Source organism: Neopelma chrysocephalum, unplaced genomic scaffold (genome assembly GCF_003984885.1).
Source record: "Neopelma chrysocephalum unplaced genomic scaffold, ASM398488v2 Primary Assembly neopelma1_59, whole genome shotgun sequence".
Classification (NCBI taxonomy): domain Eukaryota; kingdom Metazoa; phylum Chordata; class Aves; order Passeriformes; family Pipridae; genus Neopelma; species Neopelma chrysocephalum.
Window position 1 is genome coordinate 13,413,162 of NW_020897714.1, and position 26,341 is coordinate 13,439,502.

The 26,341-nt window shown below is 36.5% G+C and overlaps 1 long non-coding RNA gene across 2 annotated transcripts in view; it reads left to right on the forward strand.

Annotated features, from left to right (window-relative positions):
- The first annotated feature begins 4,811 nt into the window (after positions 1-4,811).
- Positions 4,812-26,341, forward strand: part of LOC113966324 — a 53,103-nt gene continuing 31,573 nt past the window's right edge. For both annotated transcript variants that reach the window (XR_003533781.1, XR_003533782.1), the window contains exons 1-2: positions 4,812-4,843; positions 5,764-5,899. This is a non-coding gene — a long non-coding RNA (uncharacterized LOC113966324). The remainder of the gene's footprint in view (positions 4,844-5,763; positions 5,900-26,341) is intronic.

Consider the following 26,341-nt stretch of genomic DNA (forward strand, 5'->3'; position numbering starts at 1 on the left):
GAATTAAGGTTAGTTGTCTTCTAGCAAAAATTCACAATGTCTGAAAATAGTCTTTTTAAAATGAAAAATAAAACATGTTTGAGGATTTTCTGTGTAGCACAGTTCTGTCTCTCCATCTATCTGAAGGGGGAAATCTGTGTGCAAATTTTCTACTGAACTGGCATAGGCAGTTAGTTATGTCCTTGATTCTGAGCTGGCACTCTTCTAGATGCATCTGATGCTTATATTCATTAAGGAAGATTTTCAGCAAACAGTTTTATATCCACATATTTTAGCAAGTTGAGATGTCACTGAAAACAAAGCGGTGAAGGACTTCCATATTCTCTGACACTGACCCAAATAAAGTGAGTGTTTAACTCTAGGAGCTTCAGACTAGCTCTAAATGATTAGTCTGACACTTCATGCTGCACCTCCTGTACTTTGGTAATTTATTTTCTTCATAGGAAGCAAATGACTTCTTAGACTTCACTTACTGTACAAGAGAAACAACTTTGTGATCTTAAAGATAATCTAAAAGCATGCTTTATTTTTCTTTCCAAATATATATTTAAAGATCTCAGTGGAGAGCTTTGGTTGTTCTTTATCAAGAAATGATGGATACCTTAAATAGCAAATTCATGATGCTACTGGCTTTGATGCCGGTGGGTAGAAAATACCCTACTGGCTTCTAAAGCTGGTGGGTAAATAGATCAGGAGCTCATTTAGACATGAGAAAATGGAGTGAAGATGCATCAGGGGAAGTTCAGACTGGGCATTAGGAAAAGGTTCTTCACCAAGAAGGTGTTTGATCACGGGAATAGGCTTCCCTGGGAAGTTGTCACAGCACCAAACCTGTCAGAGTTGAAGGAACATCTTGATGAAGCTCTTAGTCATCTGATTTAGTTGTAGGTAGTCCTGTGAGGAGCAGTGAGTTGGAGTCAATGATCCTCATGGGTCCCTTCCAACCTGAGATATTCTGTGATTTAAGACTGCAGAGTTTTTGACTGATTGAACTAGAACTGTACATTTTAAAACATTTTATAGTTCATGTATCATGGTAGGTTGCAGATTTTCTGTCTTCAATTAAACACACTTTGTGTGGAGGATAGTCTTGGAAAATTACAGAAAGTAGCAAATTGTTTTCCCCAGAAGAAAAAATTAAGAAAGTATACATGAGTGAAACAAGGGATGTGTCTTTTATCTTGTAAAGGAGAATATGATCCCTCCCTATGTGTCCAGGAAAAATATTTTGTATTTCTTTTGGGGGGTAGTTTGCACACTGATACATGGAAACTAGTAATTACATCATCTGTTTCTTTGGCCACCTAGTCTGCTCCCCAGCCCCTTGCCACTCTAATCTGGAGGATGAGAAAAAGGGTCTCATTTATGAAGAACAGTTGAGGAAGAATTCCCTTTAGATTTTTTTTCCCTGTGTATTTTAATAAATAAATGTGAGATCTGAAAGTATTGGCATCTATGCCTAAGCTAAAAGACAAATAATGTCTGCATGATGTCTACCTGTGGCATGTGACAGGAGGAAGAATCGTCACACTCTGAGCTTGACTTACTCTTCTTGTTTGATGAAGAGAATGAGTGAATGTCCTGGATGCCCATCAGCTGCATGATGAAGAATCATTTACATTAAAAGAGATTTAACTAAAAGTGTACAGCAACAAATATTTACTTACTTAGGTAGCACATTCCTGCTGTATTTAAGAGTTCTCTCAAAGGAGAATATCCAGAGCTGTGTGCAAAGAACCATGAAATTCTTTTTTTAATGTACACTGTTAGTCAACTCTTCATTTCAAATGCTCTGTTTAGTCCCAGACAGTTTAAAAAAAATACTTAGTTTGTGTCTTACTTCTAAAAAAAATAATTTCATGAGGGTTCCTTGGCTCAGGGAAAGACTGTGGATAAATTCAATAGTTTTATACAATCCCCATAAAGTCAGCTGCCTTGTGAATCTTGCAGGAACCATTTGAACATCTCATATATGTGAAGTTTGAAAATAAAGTACTGTGAGAACATGATTGAGTGTTCTAGGTAGGATGAAACTTGACTTCAATGATTTTTGTTTCGCAAAAGACAGATTTCTCATCCTTACTCCTCCAAAAAGGAAAAAAACCTTTTTATATTTTTTTATTGATGAGTTATTTTTAAGGAACAGCATTTCCCCTTTGTTTTCTTCTAGATGATTCAAGGTTTGTGTTGAGGTATGTGTGCATGCGGGCTTTTAAAATAACTACAGTGTTTAAAGGGAGTGTGAAAAGTCATACTCCTATTGGAAAGTCAGGATTCTAGTCACTAATGTTTAGAATGTGTTATTTTTTCCCAATGCATGAAAAATCTGCACCAAGACAGTATTTCTAATTATAAGTCATATAATGTTGATTACTTGAACACAGTGCCTAATTCACCCATTAGATGACCCTTGAGATGGTTCTGATGGAAAATAAGTATGAAGTGTAGGTTCAGATTCTCTTGGGTTTGCTACAAGTGACAGTTTGGTGGCTGCTTGCCGAGGGGTAACAAGACCTTCGGGAGCTCAGCTAGCCCATCTTCTTGTCCCAGGGCAGCAACAGCTGTCTCTGCATCTTTCCAAAAACTGCTGCATCTGTCTGTATCAATTTTGGCCAGGACCACTTGTGCAGTATGTCAGTAATCCACATAATCTTAGTAACTGTCAGCTTTTTATTTTAAATTCCTATTGGTAATCAATTCACATTTAGTCCTCCACTTACACCATGCTGTAAACTCTTTCTTCCAATAAACTTTATTGAAAGTATTAATATACTTATGCTCACAGTGAGTGCCTGTTTAGTGGATGCAAATGCCTAATGGTGGATTTTAATATCCCAACAGCAAAAGTCAGTTGTATAATTCCCCATATAAATAGATGACAATAAAATAGTTTTCTGTAGATAATCTGTTTGGAAATAAATGATTAATTGCCATAAATACATCCAAAGGTAAGTTGCCTGATTTTTCTCCCATTTTTTCCCCCCTAAATTAAAATATCTGCTAAACTCTACTGTATTCTATAGGTTTTTAAGATATTTGTCCCCATAAGTTTTGCATTAACTTTGCCAATTTTATATGGAAGTAAGGAAACTCATTATTTTTAAGTCACCTGGAAAATTTCCAACTCAAAGAGTTTTTTAATATATTTATCTCTACATGGTAGGAATTCAGTATTTTGAATAAGTGAAACCGTTTCTGACTCACAATATAGAAAATCTCATGAGAGTGAAGCAAATGGCTAGGGTTAAACCACACACCCAGTTCCTATTAAGCTGGTTGAAAAAGGGGTAGGCAAATACTGTGCTTCAATCTAAAGACTACATTTTTAAAGGCATGATAACTGAATAGAGGTGTTTACTTAACTGAGTTCTGTTTTGTTGAGAAGATGATGGTCTCATTTGTTTAGCAAGGGGTTAGACAGAAACTAATCCTTTAGGCTTACTTTGAAAGGTGGTTATCTTTCCAGCAAGAGAAAGCATTGTTTGCTTTGCCAGAAACAGTGTAATTGTTCCTTAAACCATCATGCTCTCTAAATGGATAAACTTCTTAGAAAGAGGAAGAATATAATTGGCATAAGCAATGTCTTTAGAAGATTCCAAAAACTAATAAAAGTGCTTTCATTTATATCTAACAAACATAGGTATTTTGTGTGATGTAGGCTGTATTACAGCTGTTTGTGAAGAGATTATTTGTTGTGTGTGACAACTACTCTAATAGAAGTATCATAAGTTATGGGAAACGGAGCAGTAGTTTGGTTGGCTCAAGTTAATTACATTTATTCAGATGAAATGCTGTTCTACTGTACTCTTCAGGACAAGCAGAGAAAATACTGAAACCTTTTTTAGCCAGTATTTATTTACTTCAATTCTTTTTGACAGTTTGTGTTGCATGTGTGCTTTAGCTACAGTGCTTTTATATCGACAGTTGGTAGCACAAGCCTTTTAAAGCACAAAGGGTAGCAGTACTTCAGCCAATCTGTGATAAAAGGGAAAAAATGAAATCACTATGGAAACTGCAGGAAGAATCTAAAAGCTTTCTTTATAAAGTAAACGTCTGATGTTTGTGACTGCGGGGGCAAAAAATTCATAAATCTGTACGATGCTATCATCTCTGATTTGTTATCGCAGCAAATGCCAAGTCTAAGCAGTCTGACCTTAGCCTTATTAAGTGCTTTCTTTTCAGATACAGTTATTATTTGACAATAGAGAGACTGCAGTGCTGCAAGGGGGGAAAACTAATATATTTAAAATGTGTGTGTGTCTGTGTGTCTGTGTGTGTCTGTGTATGTGTATATATATAACTATCCATCTTTTTTACCCCGTGAAGCTTATAGAGTTGGGAGGGCTGAATGTGGGAACTCAGGGACTACTATTCTGAGCACAATTGAGAAAACTATGTTTCATCCCATTGCATGCACTTGTCTTTGATCTCAAATCGAAAATCTCCGAGCCTCTTCCTCCAATCCAAAAGCAAATAAATACTGAGAGAAAAAACCTCTCTCCTCTCAGCACATAGGGCCTTTACTACTGAAAAATGAAGGTGGGTGTAAGAGCTCTGATGAACCTGTTTGGACAACAGACAGCAAAAAAATACCTGTCTCGGTGGAGGAGTTTAAGAGCACTGCAGAGATCATCAGACAGTGCAGAATATCTTGGCTCACACAGGCCATTCTCTTTATCTCAAAACAATACCAGCCAAGCTCCTCTGTACCTAAAACTGAAGAGCTGCAGGAGCAGGAGGACAGTAACTAATTCAGCTTTTAAATTTGAATCTCCTTGTCTTTACTAAGAAAAAAAAAAGAAAAAAGATAAATACATTAAATCAAAGCAAGATAGGATATCTGGTAAGTATTTTTATTCCATTTGGTTTCTTTAGATGGAAGATTTTTCTTTTAGTCATATGTATCTGCTGTAAACAATATAAGGGCTTGATTGATTGTGAGGTTTTTGTGAAGTTTTTTAATTATGGAAAAATTTCATGCCTATTTTTGCATTTACAACTTTGATAGCTTTTGGATTTCTTTGTTTTGTTGTTGTGCTGTAATTAGTGTGCAAGCTTTGCAAGTTTGATGTTTCAAGATGTTCTAAAGAGCACTGTTGTTCCCAGGCTCTTGGAATATAAATATAACCATTGGTAATATGTATTATTGTATTTTATATATATACACACAATAACAGGTTTTAGTATCTGTTTTAGCGTGACAGTTTTAAAATATACTGATAATGACTGAAGCCAGGCAAGTACTTTCCGACTGTTTCAAGCTCTCTAAACAGTGTGAATATTTTAACTCTTGTTCAATAAGATTATATATGAAAATTTAATCTATGACAGATGACAGCATAAAGTTATTTGTCTATAAATGTAAGAGGCCAGAAGAATTCTTGATTATATTCTGATGTCATAGTACATTGGTGAATGCTACTATAGTGTGTGCTTATACTATTAACAGAAAGATTTCAGGTTAACAGTAGAAAAACACAGACAATACAATTCTGTCTAAAACAGGTCAATCTTTCAGTAATAGATATAAATCTAGAAAAAGATGTATTTTGACTTATTGGCTTCATTGCAGCTTTTTATGCGTACAATGAAAACCAATTATCTGGGGGGGAAATTTGACTTTGTGGAATGGAATTAAATTGCTTTTTAAAGGCTTCCTTAAGCAGCACTACCTGGAGGGAAGTCCAATAACATTTTTAGCTCTGAATTGTAATGACTTTGCTACATTAATAAATCAGGTTGTGTTCTGACTTTTATCAAAAGATTCCAAGGAAGAAAACTATACACAGCAGGTTGAAGCTACAGGGGCAGTCCTGACATGTTTTTCTCCATCAAGCTACTTTACTTCAAAAAGTGGACCTTCAGAAACAGCAATTCCCATGGATCAGTGCTTAAAACGGTAGGTCCAAATCCATCAAAGATGATTAAAACAATTGATAAATATTAATTCCTGCTAAAAAGTGAATTGTCAAACTGGAATATCTGTAATGTAGTCTAGTCATTTAAATCAGTGTTCTTAAGGAAGTAAGGGAAAAAATTCTATTCATGCTCATCACATTTGGGGTGGTGCTGGTGTTGTTTTGTGGGTTTGGGATATGTTTTGTGGGTTTTTTGTTTCTTTTTTTAAAAAGAAAATATTCTATTTATTCTGTTTATCTCTGGTCTTAAGATGGAACTGGGTACAAGATTGATCTAAAAAGTAAACTTTTTCAAAAGAGATGTTTTAATTCACTCTACAATGTGTGTATATGTCCTGTTGCTGCTATTCATGTACTACTAGTTAGCTAGGCAAGGGTTTGGGCTCAATGGAGTGAGGTTTTATAAAGTATGTATTTGGGACTCAGAATCTGAAACTTTACAAAAAGAAAAGCATTTGTTTGAACAGTGTTTTCGTCTGTTGATATTAGCTCTACAGTAATCGGGGAGGAAAAAAAAAGATACTGCCATCTACTCATTTTTCCCAACAGAACACATATCAGAAGTGTAATCTGTAGGAGGAATGTGAACTGGTGATGTTGGTTTCCTATGCTTTTATGCAGAACGTTTGTAATTATCTTGCTGAGTCGTAATCCCTGACATTTGCTTTCACAAAGCATCTAGTGGAGAATGCAATACTCTAATTATGTTTCTGTGAAAGAGTTGAGAGGAAAAAAAGTTGTGCTCTTTAGCACAGTATTTTAAATGAAAGCAATTTCATTAATAATAATATATACAAAATTTTTGGAAAGACTAAGGATACTTCATCAACTGTAATTCCAGGTTGTTTTATATTGCAGTGTACAAATATAGTTGAACATATGTTAATTGTAAGTTCTTTTCTGAACTGTGTGCTGTACTTGCCCACATCCAAAGCAAAACAGTCACTGGCTGCAGTCTAAATATTTTTATATCTTTGTGTTTTCTCTCTTACATTTTCCAGTATTTTCTGAGATGAATGAAAGATAGTTACCACATTTTAAATAAACTATCATGGTTAAAAAAAGTTTAAAAGTCAGTGCTTTATCATATGATGTTTTACAGTAGCTTTTATATTAAGAAAATGAAGATCAAGAATAACAATGAGTTAAATTTGAATTGCAGGTCATGAAGATCACCTCATGTTATGTTCTTTTATATAGGGAACTAGCCATAAACAATGTGAAGTTGTAAAACTGACTTTTGATCTTCGGGGAGCTCACTTTTTATAGATACGTTTGTCCACAAACTGAGGCAAAAGGTTAATTGAGGTTGCATATTTGAATACATTATGTGCATTTCACCTCTATTAGACAGTTAGTTACTGAATATCTGGTATGAATAATTTCTAAATACAAAGGTATTTACTACAGAACCATTAAAATGGAATCTCCAAAGGAAAATGGATATGTGATACTGGTATCCGGCTTTGTTCGCAAAGTGGGGCTGCGTGGGTTAGCTGAAAGAAGTGACTCCAGCAGTCTGTTCTCAAGCAAATTTCTCAGACACAGGATTGTTATACAAGACATACCTGGCTTTCTTTATGCTCTCCTTTTGGGAAATCCATTAAACTATTCATATATCCTATGGTACATGAGATTACTTATCCAATGTTGTGCCCATAATGCCTGCTTCTAATAGATGAGTAGTACAATAAAAAAAAAAATAGGAAAAAAACTCTTGCTTTTCCTTCCCCTTAAGCAGCCCACTTTTCCATTCCCCTCTGTGCTTGTGTGGGTTTTGTTGTTAAAAAAAAAAAAAAAGAGAGAAAAAAGTAGTGCCAATTAGTGCCGATCAGTGTAAACAAACATCACCCTTTACATAAATCCCATAAATATGTACTTTATAGCAAGACATCTGTTACTAGTGATTTGGCTGGGAAGAGTGGCCGTTGTCCCACTCAAAGGTGACCTCCAGAGATTGTGAAAGCCGTTGGGCAGAATACTTGTCTTCAGTCTTGCCTCAAAACCTGAAAAAAAGTTGTTTCCCTCATGGTGTAGCCTGGGGATTGCTTCAATAAAAGCAGAGAGGGTTTCTGAAGAGGAGGAGCAGGTCACACCTTCATAGCAAGTGCCAACTTCTCAAACTTCCCAAGAAGTGCCCAGCACTGACATGGGCTCCTTTCAGAAAGTTTTCCTTCTCATCCTCCCATAAAGTGGTATTTACTAATGCTGTGTTGTTTTTGAATGGTGTGCATATTCGTATAGATACCAAGCTCGCAGCAGATGAGGATGTACCAGGATAACATGGCGCTGGAAGACACGTGGGATCCTTGATTCAAGGAGAAATATCCCAAGGTTATTACATTTGTTATTACACTTAGCAAGGCCTAACCAGAGGTTTAAATCAAATATGACCACAAGCTTGTCACATGGTCCTTGGTGGGGCTTCGGACCAGGCTTTCCATGGGAGCGTTATTGGTGCTCTCCATTTTTCAGCGATATGTGCATGCTGGTAGGGTAGACGTTCTCAAGCAGTAACATGTACTCCACAGTCTTTCGTTATTGCAACTTCATGACCACATTCTCACCTGCAAGGGCTGGCACAGCTTTTTCATGCTGTACACTAGCAGCAGAGGATCTTCCTGGCATATATTTTCCCATCAATTTTTAATTCCATTCAGTGGCAATACTTTGTTACCAGTTTGCTCAAATAGGAGGGAAACTGGTGCACAATGCTTCAGAATTCGTAATAAATTAATATTTTTATCTAAGATAATTATTTTGTAAACATACTTATAATTGAAAGCTTTTTTTTTCCTACCCAACGCCAGGCATTTACATAAACTGATGAGTCCAATGAATATGTCTGTCGTTAAAGACTGATATTACAGTTGATATGAAAGAGATACTCTGGAATTAAACAGCAATGAAGTTTCTGAATGTAAAGTCCTGGTTCTTTAAAACGCCTTTAGTAGTTTAGAGGTATTCTGCCACACAGGGTGTGTTACACTGAGTAACACTGATTTCCTGTTTGTCTGCTTGTTTCCTCGCTGCACTGGAAGAATTTTGAAAGGCACTGGATGCCTGGCACTTTTGTAGGAATGTACTTAAATTCCCATACTTAGAGAAAAGATTGCTTTGAAATGCTCTAAAGTGACAATTGTCAACTTTCAAATTAAATCACATGTAGTTTCTTTAGCATATCAGTTGAAAGTTGCTGATAAAATGATTGTTTATTTGTAATGAGTGAGGAGGCTTCTCTGAGTTGATAGGGTCTGCCACATTAAAATACTGGTTTTGACATAATGTCTGTAATTTGCACTTGTGTTAGCAGTCTCAACTATTTTTTTTTTAACTGTGCTTTTTATAAATCTGATTTTATTGCCATGTGAAAATTTTGCTGGTAATCTTCAACATTTACACCTTAAAATTACCTTAAAACAATACAACTCACACACCTTAAGGCAAGTATAACCATGCATATACATATCCTACTGCAGCCTGCTTGAAATGAAGTCAAGACTGACTTACACAGAAGAAGGGAAAGAAGAAGGGAAAAAAGTATTTTAAAGCTGAAGTCTACACCTGGGCTGAACTTATATAATAGAATATATAATACAGAATGCAGAGTCATTAGCTTTTCATATAATAATGCTAGACTTCCTAAAAGTCAAGCCCAGAGTGTAAATGTCAGGATATTTTGTCTAACAGCTTCATTGACTCTGTCTTTGCAAATAAATACTTAAGCTCTGTGTCATATAAAATTAAGAAAAACCCACAACTTCTTGTGCAAGTAAAATCTCTGTATCAAAATATAAAACTGCTATGAGACGGAAATGAGTATCTCTCCTTCTTATGCCAACTAACCGGCCAACTATGTACTTGCTCCAGCACAGTTTTCTGCTGGAGATGCTACCTTCATTTTCAGTCAATGCTTAAAACTGATGTCTGGTGGAAAAACTGCTGAAGCCTTTGTGCTAAACTTCTCTGTGTCTTAATACCTAGAATATTTGAGCAAAGATATATGTTATCTATTCAAACTGTTTTATTTCCCTATGAATTATGAGAATTCAGAGGAAGGCAGAGCAGGAATTATTTCCCTTTCAGGATTAGAATCCTGTTTTACTGCTGAAGTGTGCTATTGCTGTGTTGTCCAACACCAGACTAGACAAGATTTCAAAATGAAAGTCAATACTCCTAAATTTGCATAGGATTACTGCCTATGTATGTGAAACAATTTTCTTAATAAAACCAGAACAATTTACTGATTTTTTTTCCTTCTCTTTCCCTCCCTCTCCAGGGCAAAAGGAGATCTTTGTAAAAAGTGAAGCGCTAGTAAATAAAGAGTTAAATTGAAGGCAGGCTCACTGGTTTGTTGAGATCTGTCAGAGTCTGAGTGGCTGGCTACATATCTGTCTCAGGAACAATAGCTACCTGTATTCTGCACGGGCTGCTGGGCAGGCACTAGCAGTCTGGAGAAGGTCTGCCTCTGTTAGAGGCTTTTTAGTGGGAATCCCTAATGACAGTCCGACTTCTCATTGGGAGGGGGTAGAGAAATCTTGTCTACTCTGTTGATGAGGGACAGAGCTTTGATCATTTTCATTCAGCCTTGACTTGGCCTGAGGTTTAAGATCCCAGTTGTGAAGTCAGCAGGCTCTCTTTTCTCACACACACACACACACACACACACTCTCACACTCACACAGACCCCTTTGCTGGTCTGTGCAGGCAGATTAGTGTCACGGCTGTAACTGAGGCACAGAGCAATAAACATAGCAGAACCAATCTCCATGGTGGCAAGAGGGGGCACTGGAGGTGACAACAATGGAGAAGGATCTTTCTTCTGACAAGTTTTAGGTAAGAGAGAATATTTATACCCTCCGCCAACTATTTTATAGCCTTCTAAATAAGTTAGAATTTGTTAGATTGCAAATGTGCCTTGTTATAGAAATATTCTAGTTTACTGCTGTATCCAGGGTGTTACTAGCGTTTAACCTGTAATTGCCATGCTTTGTGTTATGAGAACGTTTGCAGAAAGCAAGCAGGCTTTTTTTGTGGAAGTCGTGGCTAGTATAGTTACATTCTTGAAAATATAAGATCTCTAATATTTGCCTTTTTAAAATTAACCATGAAACTTCATTTTGGCTATGTTAAAATTATGCTTAGCTATCATAAATATCCATATCTGATAAAATGTTGTGTAGCTGATAGCACACATGCAATATTAAAACAGTGCTCCCTCAACCCTAATTTGTAATTATTTTTACACCCTTAACTGCACTGGGGTCAGAGAGTTTTAAAAATTAATGAGGTTCCCTGCTGAGTTCACATAGTATAATCTACATGAGTTGTTGCTGTAGAGGGCTGAAATTATTTCTGCATGTTTTTAATTAGGGTAGAATTTTTGTTTCAATATATTTCTTTCAAACACTTTCCTTTAAACATCAGTTTATGCAACCTGCAGTAAGAAGGGAAGGACAATCCATTTTTAATAATGACAAACTGAGTGTGGGAAATACATGACATGCACTGAAAATTTGCTGGTTGTGTTTTCTGATTTCGTATGTTAGATCCGTGTTATATTCCCGTAGCTGTGATCAGCTTCACCTATTTACAAATAACTACTGCTCTAGGGAGAGGAAAACGAACAATACTTAGTGCTTTGTGTGAGATTGGAGTAATAGGTTACTGATGCGTTTGGAACATTAAAAAGAATTGTTGGAGTACTTGAAAAGATATATAAAAGAGAAGAGGAACAGTGTGAAAAGAGGCAGTAAAAATGAAATAATGTACTTTCCCTTTTCCTAGAAATGCCGTACAGATAGTATCATCAGTGCTCCTGGAAAGGAGAATTTACTGAATATCCTCAAATAGAAGGACTGGAAAGGAAAGGGGGAGGGAGTTATTTATGATGAAATTTCCATATTGAAATAATGACAAAGTTTCATACCACAAGATTTAAGGTGTTGTTTATTATTTATTATAATCTACAATGCATTATGTTTCAATGGTGAGCATTTTAAAGCTGAGTATAGTGAAATCAGTGCTAAAGACACGTCTTCCATTTGCAAGACCCACTCTGAGCTTCCTGTGATATATTGTTATGTAAATACGGTGCAGCAAGGGAAAGCAGCACTATGGAGATTCAATTTACTTTGAAAGTTGTTCATTATGGAAGGGATGAATGTTATTTATTGGATGTGAATCAAAGGCTAGAAATGACTTTTTCACTGTGAAGTCTATTGTGATGGGTGCAGCATGATCTAATCTTTTTAATTTTGGCTTTCACACCAGTGGAGATGAAAAGACATCTGAGCTCATTTATTGGTTGCTAAGTCTTACTGAAGGCCTAAGTACCATTCTTGGTTGCTATGGCCAATCTGACCTCAATCTATGCAGTTTTAGGGACTTAAGCAATCCCTTTTTTATTTAGGAGCATGTACCTTGATTTATGTCCAAAATTGTGCCTGAATGTCTTTGTCTACAAGTGATAAATGGTGGTGTACAATTCATCAGTTCTTACAAGTAAACACTGCTGTCCCACTAAAAATATGTTTTGTTCTGAGTTAATGGTATGGAACAAGCCAGTCTCCACAAACAGCTATCTTTTATTGTAGAGAGCCACTGAAACTTGGAGCAAAGTGAAGGAAATTGGCATTCATCTTCTCTGCCATTAGCATTTTATTTGTGCTCTCTGGTGATGAGACTGTGTGTCAATGGACAATGAAATGCTAGCATTGTGTTTCCCTGCTTGAATATATAATTGATCAATTATGAATTTATTTATTCTTAAAGGATATTAAAAAGTCAGGAGTACGATTTCTTATGCTGTTTGCCTGCCACTTTCTTATTGCTACCTCTTAAAGTATTTGCATTCAAATAAACTGTGTCTTGGCTGTAGGAAATTTCAAGTTTCATGGGCAAGTTTCTTGTATTAAAGTAATAGCAGATATATGCTACTTCCAGACATGTACTTGTGTGGTTCTTAATGGTGCTTAGTCTTTCATCTATATTAGAAATCCTTTCAGTAGGAGCTGTCCTAAGTGGTAATTGAGAATATAGAGTGGGTTTTATATATCAGTAGTAATAATTTTGTTACAGTGAAATTGCTGGTAGTCATTCAGGTTGTATATACAATGGGCAAACATGATACAGAATACACAACAGAAGCAAAATATTATGCTAGTTTGTTTCGGTTTTTTAATTTGTGGGGTTTGGGGTTTTTTTAGATAGAGTAATGATAAATAAATAAAACTATGTGGAGCTGGATGTTAATGCAGCTCCTGCAAAATTTGCTACTCTAGCTTTACTGGTCCATAGAGGGAAAAATCAGAACAATTGTTGGTCTCAGTACTTGACAGTATTATAAATGTATTGCTTAAAAAACCCCAAACTTTTGCTTTTTAAAATATAAGGAATGGCTTGATATAATAGAGTTCAGTATAGCTTAGCACATGTGGAGAAAAAAAATTATTCTTCGATTGTATGCATTTTTGAACTAGTGTACTAGAAGTAAAAGTAGCATTTTCTGAAGCCCAATTTCTTTTCTAAGGTTATTTTTAATACCAGGTTATGTTGAGTGTTAATATTTTAATTGAGCCAATTTTTAGTCTTCCTGAGGTGAATGTTTAAAATTTGAATCTACAGTGGTAACAGATTTTCCCAGTATACTGAGTAGATGATAGCTGCTACCAGAATCAATTCTCAAAGAAATAGAATTTATGAAGGTTTCTGGAACTACTGAGCTTCTTTTCAGCGTCAGATTGATAGCAGAATTTGCAGAGGCAGTTCCTTGGGGTTAGTTCACAATAGTGCTAATGCTTCAGGGCTTTGAAGAGTAACAGTTATTAGCAGCTATTGCTAAAAATGGTCTGAGATACTAGTAACAGAACTAACCTGGATTTTCTTTTTGTAAGCATGCTTTTTAATAGTCCACTGTTCAGCTACTGTCTGCTTTGTACAATAAGAATCTCCTAAATCAGTCCTGCACACTTGGAAGAAGATTTATGGGACTACCAAACAAAAAGACTATGTTTTTTTAAATGCTTTTGAATGAGAAATATCTTAGAAAAACTTTTAAAAATACTAATCAGAAGTAATTTTTTGTGACCATGATGTATTTCATGTTTACTGTTTGTTTCTACAAATGTAAGGAAAAAATAGCTAGTTCGTTAATCTTACAAAAAATTTTCATTTGATAGCACAGCAATTAAGCTTTGTTGAAAGGTTTATATCTTTTGTCCTTTGCACATTTGTGTTTAAGTTAACTGGTTTCATCATACATAGGCAGAAATTGCTTTCGGAGTAAGGGTTTGTAGGATCAGGACACACAGTACCTCCTTATTCCTGTTCTTATTACTGTTTGGTCTTCTAAAATGCAAGTATAATATGAAATACTCTCTTCAGAGCTACAGAATTCTTCTTAAAGGAAGAGAATGCAGACATTCTATCTTTTATTTCAGTAGTATCTTTTATTTTCAGTAGTACTTTTATTCAGTAATACAATTATGTAATTTTGCATTAACTGGCAAAAATCTCACCACCACCCTGGTGTAGTACAAAAGAGAGAGAAAAATAAATCATTACTTTTTTTGGGAGTTCCTTCAGCTTATGAAACACGTTTCCTTTACTGGTAGTACAGTTTTAATTTTTGTAGCAGACTTTCCATTTATGAAAAAATGTAAATAAGATCCAGCAAATTGTTGCAAGAAAACAGGAAAATTTATAAGCTTATTTTAATCAGTGGTTATCTGTGAATAAAGTTATTATTCTTTCTTGTCAACAGCCACCTTATTGGCTAATTTATAGTCCAGGTTTTGAAATAAAGGTACAACAGTGGAAAAACCTGTATTTTTGCTCTCTAAAATGCATGATTTTGCATGTAATCTTGCCAAAAACGGGTGCATAATTTGGATATATTCACTGTGAACTCCATTAACTAATAGTCTGTTTTGAAAGAGAGGCAGAAGAATATATCATAATATTGTGTATAAATAAGTGCATAAATCGTGCTGGGTTTCTTTCTCTCTCTCATGTTTTCCATGAGATGTTTGCATATTCTCTCACATGTACCCACAGTGAACAAGCTGTGACATGTAAAATCAATTTCCATGATTTTTTTGCATTTTGGATGAAGCCAAAGCTGTATAAGAATAAATTTCTTGAAGATGCACTTAGTTTTGACTAAGGTGTTTTTTACACCGTACTGGGTGACAGTAGGTCATATACTAGTAAAACAGTGCAGAGGAATTACAACTAAATGTGGGGGTTTTTTTCCTTTGAATTTTCTGGCAGCTTTGGCACAGTTCACATGTTGGGGACACCAAATGAGGTAGCTTCCAGATAAGGTCTGGCTTACCCAGTCTGCTCTTGCCCCTGGCCACAAGTGATGAGCCCAGTATCAGTGGTTTATTGGTGTAAAAGCCCTTGACTCCTATTCCCTTCTCTTGGGACAACTAAGTCACCCACCTGAGCACAGACTGGGGGAAACCCTCTTGCTCTCACACAAGGAAACACCATGTATTTGTCTCTATCACTGTTAATGTTTGTTGTCACGCATGCATTTGTATTTACCTAATTGATCTAAGGCTACTAATGTATTCTTATTCTTAATTTCCTGGCACAATTTACCACACCTCAGTGTCTGACTCTCCACAGGACATTACATTCTTGTCTCTCTCTTGAGATATCTTATTGACTAAAGACTCGTAGAGAACGGAAGCAGTGTCTGGGTGGCTCATGTTATTTTGGTTGCAGAGGAGGACTTTTAAATTTGATGATGAACAGTAATAGCACAAACCCTTTTAACATTTGATGATTAACCCAGGTATCATCAGTGTGCCATTCCTCCTCCCCACTGGACATCTTTCCCATCTTGGCTGTTGTCTGTATTTCTCTCTGCAGACCAAAGATGCTTGAGAACAGAGTAATTTGGATTAAATACAGTCTTCCTGTACACTTAATGAGATAGGGGTCCTATCAAAAAGAGAAAAAAGATGGTTGTGTAATTAAGCATGGTATCATGACTTTCAGTTCTGAATTCAGCACCAGCCTTAATTTTGGTACCTCTCCTATTGTTTGTTTGATAATTTTGTACCCGCTGTCATAACCTTTAAAATTGATTTGTGTGTGTTTATTTATAAAGACTGTGTGTGTGGTCAATTTAAAGTTCATGAGCTTTAAATAGCATTCATTTTTTTGAAATGAAACAGCAACCAGAATAAAACTGTGAGGTTGTCTAAATATTGTTTACCACATTGTTTTGTTTGCTGTAAATCAATAGATTCTACCAGAGCCTGGGTGAGCAAGAGCAGTTCTCTTTGTCTCTCTCTATCAATTTCATCATCTTCAATCATCTTGATGATACTATTGACCAATTATATCTAATATTTTCAGGCTCCAACATCTCGTTCTCTCTGAATAATGCAAGAAAGAAGTAGTTACGCTTTTCTGGAGATCTTTTGGGCCAGTTGGTCAGTAATTTGAGTTTGCTCAAACTGAGGGCTAAGCTGTTCTCCACTAAACTATATACCTCTCTGATGGGAATCACCTGATGAAGGGTCACCTGCTTAGTAGTGGTGATTCTGCCCATGAAGGAGTGAGCAGGAGCCTTTGATTGCAGCAGCTTTGCTGACCTGGGCTAGCAATTCCAGAGAAAGCACCGGTCCTACCTCCTCTTTGTTGTAGAAAGGATTTATAAAGCTTTGCTGATCAACTGAAAAATAATCTTTCTTTTTTTTTCCCTGGTAGGGTTAGTTTTCAGACAGATCAGTCACCTGACCCAGCTGACTGCATGGCTGCTCACACTCTGGTGTCCACACTGTAGAGGCAGCTGTGATGCGGCACGAAGCTGGAGGGGACGTGTCAGCCCTTTGGGTAGGATCTGTCCTGGGGCTCCAGCAGGAGCTAAAGCAGTGTTTGTGAACAAGCAGCTCTGGCACATGAACCCTGTCCCTCTTGCTCCTGCACCTTCTGAAGCAAAAGCCACCTGCCTTAGTAATTTTGAGTGTCAAATAATGTGATTAGGATGCTTTTCTTCTCTGTGTTTGGCATCTTGAAAGCGATCTGATATGGTGTTTCTTGCTCCACAGTGTTAGCGTCATTTCTTGCAAAAAAACCTTTGGATTAGTCTGTTGGTCAATCTGTTTGGCAAAGATTTTATACTCTTAAACCTGAATGGGAATGAAGACTCCCTTGAATTCTAGTTTCAATTCTAGTAACGATGCTGTAAATGTGCAATCCTGTGATTATATCGCAAGTACATTACTAAAATTGCTAGGTTACGTTTTCCAGAGGAGTCTGTTACGTCTGTGGGTTTTTCGCTAGCCAATCAAGGTATTTCCTTTAGCTTCTCCTGCTTTTGTTCAGTTCACTGTTATTAATTACATGGGCTCCAGTCCTCTGCTTTAAAGAGGTAGGAGAAGTTTGCTTTTTCATTTCTTGCTAATAATTCCTCGAGCACTTGTGCAAAATCATCTTTATCTTCAATAACAGCTGTCATCTTCCTCTGGGCCTGTGGCATCAGAAAATGGTGGCAGTGCACTCATTGCTGATGGCATTGACTTGAATGAAGAAATTGATTTTTGTTGTGTTATTCTTAGCTTTCAGCATTAAATTTTTCAATTTTGCTACAGCAACTATACTATATAGGCAGCAACATGATCTCTACAAATAGCTTGTCTGGCTTATTTTCATTACTGTTTAATATTTTCTTACCTTCTTAAAAATTTGACTTCCTGTTATTGTGACAGGGCCTTTGCATCTAAGAATAGAGAACTAATGCCTCCAAGACTTTCACTTGGCCATCAGCTGGAAGCTTTAGATTTGAAAAATGATCTCATTGTTGGAAACTGAACCAGCCTTAATTTTGCTGTTTAACATTTGGTTTATGTCACTGATGACGTATGGCAAACTGAAAGAGAGTGAGTGTGATTAGGGCACTGTAAGATTCTCTGTCAAATAAAAATATGCACTTGGCACGTCTTGGTAGGATTGTTGCATTGACACAGATGGCAATTGTACTGTCCCACACCAGGAACACTGATTTGATAGGACTGCTCTTCTTTCTATGATGAGAAACCAAAGTCACACAACAGTCAGTGAAATGCAACAGACATTAAAACAAATCCATAATAATGAGTATTATTCCTCCATAAATTTTATCTTTGAAAAGTTTTATTGGAAAACAAATTATTTGTTAGTAGATTGCAATGCATGGTTTTAGAAAATTGCTTTCTGGAAGAAGGAACTATTAAGTGGTTTGTACACAGAATTTTGCCAGTGTAAGTATATGTGTACTGATATTGCAGAAATAATGATCTTCATGACAAGTAACTTGTGATTACTGCTATCTGTGTGCAGCAAATTGGTTCAAAACTGTTATTGCACAAAACTGAGATTTTTCCTTTAGTTCATCACCTTTCATGTCCATGAAATTGACTTAAAAACTAAAATTTGTCATTATACATTCTTTATATTTAGAAATTTTTCACAACTCTAGATATAATAAAAGCCAATTGTGCAAATACATTCTTGCACCATGATACACATTTGGATTGTCAGTATGCTTTAGCATTTGATTAAAAACAGTAGATAAGGAGTATCTATTACTTATTCATTGTGCTAATATATTAGCACACATATAGTCGTGTTAACTGTACAACCTCTAGATCTACCCACACCCACCAAAGCTCCAAATCTATTCTGTAATGCATGGTTTGATTTTTTCAGCAAGTGCATATTTCATATAGAGGTTAAGGCTTTAATACACTGGAAAAATAAAACAAAAAATCAGTTCTGTTGCTTCTAGATTGTTAGGAGATCTGGCACACTGTGCAAACATCTCTTGGACAGAAACGGTCTGCAGGGCCTAATAGCTACAAAGAGGAGGAATTGTGTTCATATATTATTGCAGTAGTTCTTAGACATGTGAGGATAGCCTCTTCTTTCTCTGGATTTTCATGGGATACATTTTACCACTTCTTACACAGCTCTAAGTGTTTCCCTAGGCTCCCTTGTTGTTAGCAAGTTTCTAGAAGTCTTTATTGTGTTTTTGTTTTCATAAGCCACTTCTACCTGTTAGTGTGTGCCTGAGAGAAGGGGAGATGTATTTTAAGATCAATTTACTCAAGCTGAATTGAGGTTAGCTGGGCTTGGCAGGGGAAACCATTCTGAGAGACTGTCTGCCTGAACATGCCCTCTCCTTTCGATGAGAGCAATTTCCCATCTTTGGGTTTTAGTAGTCCCCTTGGGCAGTCTTTAGTCAGTGGTAACTTCTTGTGCGTTGGATTACCCAGTTTTGGTCACCTGGTGACTCATAGCTCAAAATGTCACTTTTTTGGTATATTCCAGTTGGGATAATGGTGGTAGAAAAGTTGCAACAGGTGGAAAAAATAATAGCACATTATTCATATGCAGACCATTCAAATAAATCAATAAATCAATAAATACAAAATACTTTTCAGTACCCTCTCTCTCTAAAAGAAGTGATTGACACTAGAAAAAAAAGCAGTTTTGTTCCTAGATAAACTAATTGAAGTAGACGAATACCATGGACAAAAGACTTTCCAAGTGTGTTTTTCCACAGCACAGGTGGTGTTACAATGTGCCTCAGAATATTCAGACTGACTTTTTTTTAAAAAAATCCATTTACTGATGCTGTCCACTACACTTTTCTAGAAGCAGGGAAATAGGAAAAAGAGTTGGAGTAGTCCCCTGCTTAGCAGTCAGCCTGATTTTCCCTGTGCTGCTGATGTAGTCAATATCCCTCCATTTCACTTGTTTTCAAGCCTTTTTGGGGTTTAGTTTATGAAGACTGAGGTGTGTCCTTCTTCCCAGTCCCTGTATGCATCTATCCAAGGGTGATGGAGTAAAGGGAAGCAGCTAGGATATAGATGAACCTTCTCCCTCAGTCTGCGCAACATTGTAGAGGTGGCTTCTCTGTTTTATATATGTCATCTCCATGCAACAGGAGGCCAGCACTGAAGTGGTGCTGCCATTATCCTCCACCAGCTTGCCTGGCCAGGTTTGGGACCAGCCAAATCTGAAGACTTCAGGTTAGTGAGCCAAGTGATGCTGCTGCAAGGTTTCTATGGAGACAGAAGCGGAAGATGAGAGACAACTAGTAAGAACTCAACTGAGCCAGCTTCTGGATAGTGATTTAAAAATACGGATTCTTAAAAATAGCCCTTTACCTTATTTCCCCCCACCTAGTCTTTGTTTCTGAAGAAAGGAATCAGAAAGGCAGTGGCTTTGTAGCAGCAATGAATGAGAGCTCTCACTCACCACTTTCATCTGCTGGCTGTCATGCAAGAGCTGTAAGTAGCAGTTTACTAAAACTGGTTACAGGCTTATAAAGTGTGTAGTAATTGTAACTCTGGACTAGAAGAAAAAGTGAAATGCATTTTAAAGGTGTTCTTTCACTCCTGTTTTCATCCTTTTGAATGCAGTGACTTCAAGAATGGCACAAAGGCACTTTCTAAGCCATGAACTTGCACTAGATATTAACTGTGGCAGAATATATGTGTATTTTACTGCATGAAAAATACTCTTTGCTGTGTTGTACCCATATTGCAAACAAGATCTAGGTCTGTTATTCCTTTTAATCTATTTTGTTTCTCTTCATCCTTCCCAGCATTGTCCCTACACTGACAACTTCTAATGTAGACCCACAGTGTTTCAAGAAAAATTTTATGAAGTTTTTTCCGAGAAGGATCTTAGAAGAAGGTTATTATGTATCAGTGAAAAAGGGAATTCTTTGCCAAGCTTCTGTTTCACTTAAACTGCTTAGATTATTTTTTTTCTCCTCAAAGGGTTTAAGAGGTGGGAAATTATGATTGTATTAATTTCTTACATAAAATTGAAAAGTGATACAATAGGCCAAAGCTGGTGTTATGGCTGAATTTTGTGCTTTCGGTCTAATGCGGGATTGATTGTTGCTGCTGTTATGTTAATATGACGCTTAGATGCTTGTATGAACCTTAAGAATACAGGAACTAGATCAGATTGAGACTCAACTCCTTAATCCACTTTTAAAAGTCTGTTGAGAAATTAAAAAAAAAAAAAAGAAAGGGACAGTCAAGAGAGGTGGAAGCTCCACAACTCAGTATTATATGGCAGTTCCCATCCATGCAGACACTAAACCTGAATGAGAAAGCCAGTCAGTTGATACCCTTGTGCATCTGTATGCCTCTTCTCAGACTGAAACATCCTGTCCTGTCCCTCTGAATGATGTCTTAGGCATCCTAGGAAGCCCAGGACAGAGGTAGTGGGACTCTGCCTTCTCAGTCCTGTCACGTGTGCAGGAATATTCCCATGTGTGCAGGAATATTCCCACTTTTCACATTGTACCCAGAATCTGATTTGCTCCCCAAGGCCGCTTGTGTATCTGATGGGCATGTCTGTGAACATGTCTGTGATTGCATGATGCTGGTGAGAAAACACTCCAGAGAAATTAAGTGGTGGCAAAGATCAGAAATCAGCAGTTTGTGGAAACTGGGAGCTCTGTTGGGTGATCTAGGTAAAGTTCAGTTAGAATAAACTCCTGCACTTTATACCTCAGTTGAGAGGCACTTCCAGAATTTTAAAGAAAAAGTTATTTTGCTGGAAAAGGCCATATACACAAGGACGGCATCTAAACACTGTGCATTTAGTAAACATTTATTCTAAAGTGTCATACAGAAATTCAACCTTTACAAAAAGTTACTAAAACTGAAGCACCACTACAGGATAAACCAAGGAAATTTTAATTCACCTTTAAATGCAAATTGTTAGATGTTGAGTAAGTTTTCATTACACAGACATATCAATTTTTCTCAGTCTTATTTCAGGAGCAGAGAGAGGAAAAGGAGTAGGGAGATGAATAAGAAGTGGCTAAGGCTTATTTTAGTTAATAGTGATTTAAATATAAACAACTATCAGCATCTTAGTATTTTTTCCAGAAAATTCATCTACTATGAATTTTATTTTTCCCTTTTGATATACTCTGCATTCCTCCTGTTGATCATAACAGTTGTGCTTGCAGACTTGAAAATATAACACATGATGATTTGTCCTCCAAGAGGCAAGCTAGATTTGACATGCACTTTTTGAAATACTGTATTTGTCACTGTTGAAAAGCTTCTAAGACTATAAACATCACTAGTTCATAAAAAAACCTATCAACAATAACAACAAAAAAACCTGAAAAAACCAACAACCAAACAATAAAAGCCTGCAAAACACATCAATTGCTATGGCTTACTGTGTTTGTACATGTACGCAGGTGTAAGTTTAGAATACTCGTAAAAGTATTGTGTTGATATGGTGTAGATACCGTAATATGTAAAAGCAATTTTCAGTAGGTTTTTACCACTGTAAAGTAATCACTCTGTTCCTAGAAGCGTGTTGACACTGTGCTGACAAGGACTTGTTATTTTGAGTATCTCTTAGAGATGTCAGGGTAGAAGTAGGGTTTTATTGGTGGCAGTACAGAAAGCAGGTCACTTTCCAGGGATAGTTAATGAAATTTAGTCTTATAAGTGTGGAAGTTCCCCTTGGACTGTGATCTAGGCACTTAAGAACTTCCTAATTTTTATAGCAAATCACAGACTTTCCTAGATTGCCTTTTAAATCTTCCACCAATTGACAGCAGTGGAAATCTTGCCAGAAGGATTGATAAGTGTACCTATCCATTTGTGGAAAATAATTGAGACTGTATGTAAGTATTGGTGTTCTTGGGGTAGCACCTGTCACCACAGCCTGTGAACATAATTTATTGAAATATTATTTTTTCTTCTTGTTAACTAGCCATGCTGGCAGAAGTTAAGCTTAAATATAATATATTTAATGATGTTTAATAATATTTAGACTGGTCCATCTGGCATGAGTAACACTAAGGAAAAAAAAGATAACAGTTTTGATATAATTTGCTTAGATACTCATGCCATAGGTCCTAACACATCTGTGGAAATGGAACAGTGTTACCTTATGATAGTGCTATTGCAAGGCACTTTCAAGGTGTGGGGAGCAACTATTAGCATTTTCTCTTCTTTTGGAAGAGAGAGTTAGGAAGAAATTTTATAGCCTTGGTTCTGCTTCTGTTCAGGGCTTGGGGTTTTTCTAATCCATCCTTATATGTTTTCCTTCTGTTGCTTTATCAATTTCGTTGTTCTTCTGGAATGTTGCACTCATGTGAGATAGTGAAGGGAGGGAGAGAGAGAAAAAGGGGCTTTGAAGTAACTTCAACTAATCCCATTCATCCCTCAAATTATCCCTTCTCCACAGGGCTGTCTGCCCATTGAGTATATGATAGCCATCCATCAGGAATTGCAACTCTGTAGAAGTTGTTTCAGGCTGAGGTCAAATTTGTACAGCTTTTATTAAAGAATTCCTGATAATAAAGGGGGAAAGCAATGTGCTAGAAATCTGTTTAATTTTTATTTTTCCTCTCCATGTGGAATTATCTCCTCAAATGTTTTTTCTTTCTATCTTTTAGCTTTAAATATTCTCAGAAATGTTTAAATTGCATTAACAGAGGGGACCACCTCTTAGCTTAACAAATCTCACTAACTGATGGTGTTTTCTACTATTCAATCTTATTTTTTTCCCTTAATGTCATCACATTATAACTATCATATCTTCCATGTTACATTAGGTGATTTACTGAATCTGGCGAAATACAGACAAATGTGTTCCCTTGGTCATTGGTTCAGTCAGAGAAGTTCAGTTAGCATCAATTCTCTCTAATTGAAAGAAATTATGTCTTATTTTTGGACTTTATCATCCCCCATCAGTTTCCTTTCCCTCCATTTTATTCTTTTTGATAGGGCTCAGGGTAAATGCACTGTGCCTCAGAGGAGGTTTTTTTACCACTTCTGAGCAGGTCCCTGAGCCTCCAGCTTTCTTGGGATTGTATATAAAGTGATGGCTTTGGGCAGGTTTGTTAAGATAAGGGAATCAGCTAGCAGGTCAGAGGGCTTTCCTGCATAGTGATTTTAGTGCTCACAAATATTATGGCTAATTTAAATACAGCCGTAACTAGATATAGATGTCAGCTCAGGAAACACTCATGGAGCAAAATAACGCGTCAGGGTTGATTGCTAGAGCAGCCATAAGCCTCCTTGCTGCTGAGTTCCCAACAGGGTGAACTGGTTGAAATAAGAATTTGGGGGAAAAAGAAGAGTAGTCTCTTTCTCCTACGGTATGATTAGTTCAGAATTGGCTCTCCTTACAGCAGGACATGTGCAGAGAAGGCAACCAGAGAACAGCTAGATAATGTTTCTTATGCTGCCCAGGAAGAACAAGTTTTAAAACCCTTCCTGGCAGCGTGAAGCTGGGTTGTAGAACTCAGTGCCAGAGAAAATTAAGGAGGACAAAGATATAAATAAGTTCAAAATGGAATTAGGGAGATTCATGGAGGGTAGATGTCACGGTGACTATAAAATCTAACTGTCCTGATGTATTCTGCTCATTCAAGTTAAGTTTAAATCTCCAATTTAACCAGAAAGTAGGAGGAATATGTTGTAGAGTTATACTCTTCCTTAACTGTCTGCTCTGAGCCATGGTCAAGGACAGCATTCAGGGTACCTGCACGACTATTCTTGCAGGTTAGGGGCCTTGGATTTTTTTCCTCCTGAAATAGGAGATGCTTATTTCAGTGTATAGTTCTGCATTTTTTAAAGGTTGTACTGAAAATAAATTTTCAAACGATATCATCCAGGCTTTGCTCTGATTTGCGTAAGGAGGCAGTGCACAGGTGGTCATTGGGAACCTGTAGTGATCAGGGAAGTTGGATCTTTTGTAGTGTATTCTACATTTCGTGCAGCTCTAAGTCTTGTGTAGGAATGGAATTACATAATTATCATTGCACTCTGAGCTTACAGAATGGATCCAACTGAGGTTTCACATTCATATTTCTGAAACTCCATGCTGTAGTGTTCTCTATTTCTATTGTGATGGTTTGTGTTCCTTAAAACTATACCATAAGCAGCTTAATTTTGTGCTAAGACAAGCTAGATTTTTACACACATGTAATTTTGTGTCAAACAAGATAGATTTAGTAGATTCTGACTCTCTTTCTCTCCCTGCAAAGGATTTTTTTTCTGTTTTTAATTTCATATACTGGTTAAGATAGAGGACTTTGGTTGAATAAAATCTTTTTAATGTTTGATTTCAGATAAATAGGGAATTAAAAGTACTAGAGATCACTTCTTACACTAATGATTTTTTTCTGTAGCTTCTAGATAGATGGAAATCTTGAAAATTTTTGGAATCAGTTCGTTAAAGCATATTTGAGGCTTTCATTCCAGATTTATGGTAGTATGCTGATTATTTCTGAAAATGTGGCTGGCACGTAGAGAATTGTGCTATTGAGTTCTTCAGTACTAAAAGAAATATCTACAAGTGCATCTTGACCCATTCCCCACTGTTCTTCCATTTTTCTATTCTCTGTTCCTGGAAAAAGTAGAGATAAGACTGGGAGGCTGATGGGAATGGGCTGAGGTGAGTGGGAGAGAGATTAACAGTGCTAAAGGCTGATAACTACTTTAGATTCTTAAAATCCCTACTCGGGCTTTGAAATTTAGTATATGTAGTAAAGAAAAAAATGCTAATGTCATTAGCATTTTTGTGGATAATTCTGTTTTAAGTTGTCCTTTCCCAAGAGTAGTTTAAATATTGGTGTTATCTGTTCCAAGAGAAGAGAAAGCAAAGGTTGGTTTTAGACTGGGGGTTGGGAATCAACTTAAACATGAATCCCTGAAGAGGAGAATCACTTGAGTTCTGTTTAGCTCTACCTTAATTGTGTTGAAATGTTGCAGGAGATAGTTATAGGAAATATCATCCATCATTCAGAAATTTGTGGGAAATGATTTTAGAGTATGAATAGTAAGAGTCACTTGAGTTACTAGTTCACAATTCTGAATTGTGCAAAAAATAGTCCATACATTTTTGGATGAACATTAGTTCTCTCGGTAACTAACTGGATTATATTAAAACATATATATATAATTAATGCTGCATCTATGCAGTATAAGAACATTTTGGTGGAATTATACCACTTAGATATATATATCTCTTAGATACCTTGATCCTGAGCTCCTGGAAAATATTTTCTGGTTATATTAAAGGGTATAGTGATATAGATTTTATCTTTATTGCAAATCTTGTTGGCATGCAAATGCATATGATGCCATGTGCATCCTTTGTCTTCTAGAATTCCAAAAAGCAATGAACACTTATGAAATTTTGCTATTTTAATCCACATTTTATATCTGTTTGCATAGCAAAATTTAAATGATTGAAGCCTACAGATTCATAAGTTGTAAGCTTAAATTTCATATTTGTTTCCTGAAAATATCTCCTTTTCCTGTAAGAAGATCAGAGAGTATGTGCATTGGTCATAAATAACCACAAGTTCCCAAGCACCAGAGATCTTAGTATTTCACAGCTCTTCCCAGCTCGATTTC